We start from the raw sequence: 6,864 nt of genomic DNA, 5'->3' as shown, positions 1-6,864 counted from the left end.
GCCGTTGCTTGGGGGGCAGGGCAAGAGGAGACAGATCTGAGCTTTGTTCCCTGTCGCCTTGTCTGGCTGCCTTACAGTTACATCCTTTTCTCTGGAAAAAACCATTGCATCGGAACTTGGTCTTTCTGTTCCATAGAGCGCAATGTGCCCACTTGCCTAGCTTGGTTACAATTTGTTAGTACATAATAGCTAACAGCAAAAGCCAGTTGATAACTGCTTTGGTTACTCTTTGATACCTTCAGACGCTTATTCATATTTTGACCAGCAATTCTCTTTGTTACGTACTGGCAGGAGGATTCGTTTGAAATAAGCTAGTCTGATATTACTAGAAGCAAAACATCCTTAATGACTTCCTGTTTTTCCTCATATTTTCATGAATCCTCTTTTATCTTTTTGAGGGTATTTAATATGACTATGTCGATTTTAACTCCTTTGTCCACCAACTTGCCATGTCTGTTATAGACCGTTCAATTTGTTTAATTTATTCTTGTAATAATTTCTTTCCTAAGTTGTCTAGACTGTCCTTCCTGGAGCTCACATGCCCCTGGGGATATTTTATACCTTGGTTGGTGGACTCATGAGGAATGGCTAGTATTCAGCTTCTAGCATGTAACTCTCCTGATGAATCAGGCTTATGTCTGGAGGAGTATATGAGATGTACAGCAGAGATTTTTCCGATGTTAAAATCACCCAAGGTAGTACAACTCCCTTTTGGGGTACTTCCTCACTTAGAATCATTTTGCCTTTCAGGTTTTGAGGTGATAGAGTACTAGAATCCAGCCAGTCTGCCTGTACTTGTTGAAAGTACAAGTACATGACATCCAACCTGTTGACATTCAGTTGGCTGTTGATTTCTGCCCTTAAGTAGTAACAAGGACAAACAATGAACTGCCCAAGGTAATGCTGAGGGAGAGCCACCTGCAGACCTAAAAACTCTCCCCTACCCTATCTCCTATCCACAATTCATGATTCTCTGTCACTCTGTTCTTCTTCTACCACCCTCCTCCCATACTCTAAACACATACAAGGACTCCATCATTCATTTTCCAGGAATTTCTCTATGTGTCTGTGTTAAGTTGACAGGTCCACTATCCTCCCTCTTACGTCTGACTCTGGGCTTGGGTTGATGCTGGGAGCCAGCAGATTTTGATACTTACATCTTATCATAAATATCTTCATTATTATTTTGTTTTTAAGATTTTTATTAAAATATAGCTAACATACAGTATTATATTAGTTTGAGATGTACACCATAATTCAACATTTAAATACCTAAAGAAGTGGTCAGCATGATAAGTCCAGCAACCATCTGACACCATAGCATGCTACCACAATATTATTGACTATATTCCTTATGCCTGTATGTTACATCCCATGACTTGTTTTATACCTGCAAATTTGGACCCCTTACTCCCTGTCACTCCCCCCGCTTTAAAATTGTTCAATTACAGTTGACATTCAATATTATTTTACATTAATTTCAGGTGTACAGCATAGTGGTTAGACATTTATGCAATTTAAGAAGTCATCCCCGGAGTGGCCGGTTAGATCAGTTCGTTAGAACATGGTGCTCTTAATAACAAGGTTACTGGTTCAATCCTCACATGGGCCACTGTGAGCTACTCCCTCCACAACTAGATTGAAACAACTACTTGACTTGGTCGGTCCTGGAAAAACACATTTAAAATAAATAAAAGTTTAAAAAAAAGGTGATCCCCCTGACTAGCCTAGTACCCACCTGGCACTATATATAGTTATTACCATATTATTGACTATATTCCCTATGATTTACATCCCCATGACTGTTTTGTAACTACCAATTTGTACTTTTTTTTTTTAATTGGGGAAGAGGAACAGGACTTTATTGTGGAACAGTGTGTACTTCCAGGACGTTTTTCCAAGTCAAGTTGTCCTTTCAGTCTTAGTTGTGAAGGGCGCAGCTCAGATCCAGGTGCAGTTGCCGTTGCTAGCTGCAGGGTGCGCAGCCCACCATCCCTTGTGGGAGTCGAGGAATCTAACCAGCAATCTTGTTGAAAGGATGCGCTCCAACCAACTGAGCCATCCGAAAGCTCAGCGGCAGCTCAGCTCAAGGTGCCCTGTTCAATCTTAGTTGCAGGGGGCGGAGCCCACCATCACTTGTGGGACTCTAGGAATTGAACTGGCAACCTTGTGGTTGAGAGCCCACTGGCCCATGTGGGAATCGAACCAGCAGCCTTCAGAGTTAGGAGCGCGGAGCTCTAACCGCCTGAGCCACCGGGCTGGCCCCCCAATTTGTACTTTAAAAAAAAATTATTGGGAGATATTGGGGAACAGTGTATTTCTCCAGGGCCCATCAGCTACAAGTCAGTGTCCTTCAATCTAGTTGTGGAGGGTGCAGCTCAGATTCAAGTCCAATTGTCGTTTTCAATTTTAGTTGCAGGGGGCGCAGCCCACCATCCCCTGCGGGAATTGAACTGGCAACCTTGTTGTTGAGAGCTCGCGCTCTAACCAACTGAGCCATCCGGCTTCCCTCAATTTGTACTTCTTAATCTCTTCACCTTTTCACCCTGCTCCCCAGCCCTTCTCCCATCTATCACCCAGATAAATCTAGTACCATACATAGTTATTACAATATTATTGACTATATTCCTTATGCTATACCCCACATCCCCATAACGACTTTGTAACAACCAATTTATATTTCTTAATCCCTTCCCCTTTTTCATTCACCCCTTCAACTGCTCTTCCATCTGGCAACCATCAAAATGTTCTCTGTATCTATGACTTCGTTTCTGTTTTGTTTGTTCGTTTATTTTGTTTTTTAGATTCCACATGTAAGCAAAATCACATTGCATCTGTCTTTCTCTGTTTGACATACTCCACTCAGCACAATACCTTCCACATCCATCCATGTTGCCATAGATGGCAAGAACCCATTCCTTTCCATGGCTGAGCAATATTCCATTGTATTATGTACTACCTACTCTTTATCCATTCATCCATCGATGGACACCCAAGCTGCCTCCACATCTTGGCCATTGTAAACAACGAACATATGAATACACATGTCCCCTTGAAGTAGTGTTTTGTGTTTCTTCAGATAAATATCCAGAAGTGGGCTTACTGGGTCCTTCATTGTTTCTTACTATAATCCTTTGTTTTTTAAGTCTATTTTGTCTGGTATAAGTATTGCTACTGTAGTTTGGTTTTGTTGTTGTTGTTGTTGTTGTTGTTCATTTCCATTTTCACGAAATACCTTTTTCCATCTTTTTACTTTTAGTCTGGGTGTGTCTTTCAATCTGAAGTGAGTCTTTTATAGGCAGCATATGTAAGGGTTTTGTTCTTTTTATCCATTCAGCCACCTTGTCTTTTGATTAGAACATTTAATCCATTTACATTGAAAGTAATTATTGATAGATACGTAGTTATTGCCATTTTATTATTCATATATATATGAATATATATATATATATATATATATATATATATATATATATATATATATATATATGTGTGTGTGTAAAAAAATTTTTTTTCATCTCAAAGAAGTCCCTCAACTTTCCTTGTAATACTGGTTTGGTGGTGATGAGCTTCTTTAGCTTTTTCTTGTCCAGAAAGGTCTTTATTTGTCCTTCAATTTTAAATGATATCCTTGTTTGGAAGAGTAATTGTGGTTGTAGGTTTTTACTTTTCATCACTTTGAATATTTCATGCCAGTCCCTTCTGGCCTGCAGAGTTTCTGTTGAAAAATCAGCTGACAATCTTATGGGAGCTCCCTTGTAAGTAACTAGCTGCCTTTCTGTTCCTGCTTTTAGGATTCTCTCTTTGTCTTTAACCTTTGCCATTTTAATTATAATGTGTCTTGGTTTGGGCCTGTTAGGGTTCATCCTGTTTGGAACTCTCTGTACTACCTGAGCTTGTATGTCTATCTCCTTCACCGGGTTAGGAAAATTTTCAGTCATTATTTCTCCAAATAGGTTCTCAATCCCTTGCTTTTTCTCTGCTCCTTCTGGTAGCCCTATGATGTGAATATTGTTTCTCTTGATGTTGTCCCAGAGGTTTCTTAAACTAACGTCATTTGTTCCGATTCGGTGTTTTCTGCTTGCATTCCAAACCTCTCATTCGATCCTCTGTTTCATCTAATCTGCTGGTGATTCCATCTAGTGCATTCTTCATTTCAGTTATTGTATTCTTCACATTTGACTGGTTGTTTTTTATGGTTTCTATGTCCTTTTTTATGGTTGCTACCCCTTTGTTGAAGTTCTCACTAAGTTCCTTGAGCATCTTTATATCCATTGCTTTGAACTCTGTATCTGGTGGGTTGCTTGCCTCCATTTTGTTTAGTTCTTTTTCTGAAGTTTTCACCTGTTCTTTCATTTGGAATATATTTCTTTGTTTCTTCATTTTGACCGCCTCTCTGTGCTTGTTTCTATGTGTTAGGTAGATCTGCTATGTCTCCCAGTCTTGGTTAAGTGGCCTTATGCAGTAGGTGCCCTCTGCCCAGTGGCCCAGTGGCACAGTCTCCCTGGTCACCAGTCCCGAGTGCACCAGGAATGTGCCTTGTGTATGTTGTGTATGACCTTCTATTACTGTTGAGCCTTGATTGCTATTGGCACATCAGGATTGACCCTAAGGTTGACTGGCTGTGAGGTTTGGCCACATCCACAGCTTATGGGCTGTTGTGGGGTCGGGGGGCTTGCCCCATAGAGCGAGATTTGCCCTAACAGACTCTGGTGGCTGCTGAAATTGCCCTTTGGGTGTGCTACTTGTGGGGCTAATTGGGTGGTACTCTGCTGTGCTCTGAAGCCAACCTCCAAGTATGTTGGTTATGGGGCCTCTTGGGAGTCATTCCAGTGCAGGCCCATGTCACCCACTGCCTATGACAACATAGGGACTACCGGGTAAAAGCTACAAAGCAATTCATGGTTGGTCACTCCTGTATTAAATGTGGAGGTGCATGGGAGAGGCCATGCTGTGAACAGAGGGTGGCTGCCACCAGTACCAAGCCTGGGGCAGCTTCACAAAAAGCCAGACACCCCAGGTCCTGCTGCCATATGCCAGGTCCTGTAAGGTTCAGCCAGAGGTAAAGCCTTCTGTTGTACACGAGTTGGATGAGGTGGGGTCTCAGGGAGTCACCATGGTGGGACAAGTTTTGTTCACCAGTTTAGTGTAGATTCTTGTTTGGTGTCAGTGCTGAGCCTAGAGCTACTCAGCAAAAGTCTCAGAGGCCAGCCACCACCCACATGGGACCTGCAGACTCCCAAAAGTTGTCAAAGAAAGAGTGCAACATGGGTGGGGCTGGCTGCAGGCTGAGAAAGTGTCTCCAGCATTGGGTGAGTTGGGGGTCCCAGGCAGTCATGTGGGTGGATGGAGTGGAGCTCACCACACCAGTGCATATTCAGACTTGACCATGGGTGTGGAGGGAGAGCTCAACACAGGAAAGATGGTGTCAGCCTGCCAGCTGCATGGGAGAATGATTTCACACAGGGAAAATGATGACTGTCCCTCCAGTCCTCGCCCTGAAGCCATACAACTTAGCTTCTCCCCATACGTCTCTGATGTCCCCCGAGTCACTGTCCCTCCACCCACACCCAGAGTGAGTGCCTGTGAGCAAGTGAGTCTGTGGATGAATCCTTAAAAAGGAAGTGTGGGTTTCCTGCAGCCTTCTGTCCCGCCCAGATGGTCAAAATCCCCATTGTTTTCACAGCCAGATGTTGTGGGGGCTCCTCTTCCTGGCTCTGGTACTCCAGGTTGGGAAGCCTGGTGTGGGGCTGGGGTCCCTCGCTTCTCTGGGGGAACCTCTGTGGCAGAGATATCCCACCCAATTCTCTGCTGCCACACAGAGGTATGGGGCTGGACTGTTGCATGTCTCTGCCCGTCCTAATAGTCTGGACGCGGCTTATTCTTGATATCTTTAGTTATAAAGTTTCTGTTTAGCTAGACTTCAGATGGTTCTCCAAGTTGATTGTTCTATAATTTAGTTGTAATTTTAATGTGATTGCAGGAGGAGGCAAGCACAGCATTTATCTATTCTCCCATTTTGGATCCTCTCTTATTATGTTTTAATGTGGTCAGAGCTAATGTGATTTTCTTTGATGATTTCTTCAGTTGTTTTTAAGATTGGAAAGTACATCCTTACCAAAAGATAAATTTAGTGGTTTTATTTTTTTAATTTTTTAATTTTTTTTAGGTTTTGGAAATAACATTTATTTTTTAGAAGTTAACATGTGCATATAATAAAAAAGTGAAAACACAAGACAAAGTCATAATCACAAGCAGTTTGGTTTGATGTGTCCTTCTAGGTCCTGTAGTGGTTTTATTTTTTTGATAGCACTCTTTATCATATATATTCTGTTGCGGGTGTGCAACATAGATCTAAAATGATTTTTTCTAAATACTTAAACAATTATCTTACACCATTTATTAATTAATCTACCTTCCCCCATTGACTTGGGATGTCTTCTTTACCATAGTTAAAATCACATATGCAAGGATCTGTTTCTAGTACGTCTTGTTCCTTTTAATGCCTGGCTATGCTCTAAACCACACAATTACATAATCTGAGAATTGTTAATATTTGGCAGTCGAAATTGTCCGTTTTTTTATGTCAAGTTTCTTACTCAGGTGCTTATTTTTTTCCTCCAGATTATCTTTAAAAAATTTTGTCTAATTTTCAAGAAATCCTGTTGAGATTTTGATTGGAATTGCTTTAAAACTCCAAATGAATTTGGAAAGGATTGACATTTTGACAGTATCAAAATCATAGTTTCTTTTTCAGGCATGTAGCATGATGTACATTTATTCACATTAGTTTTTATTATCCTTTAGTAAAGCCTGCCTTGCTTTTCTTGGATGTCATCTTCTCATTTCCTCTCCTATTTCTCT

The sequence above is a fragment of the Rhinolophus hipposideros genome, assembly GCF_964194185.1.
Source record: "Rhinolophus hipposideros genome assembly, chromosome: 10".
Taxonomy (NCBI): domain Eukaryota; kingdom Metazoa; phylum Chordata; class Mammalia; order Chiroptera; family Rhinolophidae; genus Rhinolophus; species Rhinolophus hipposideros.
This window is presented reverse-complemented; position numbering follows the sequence as displayed.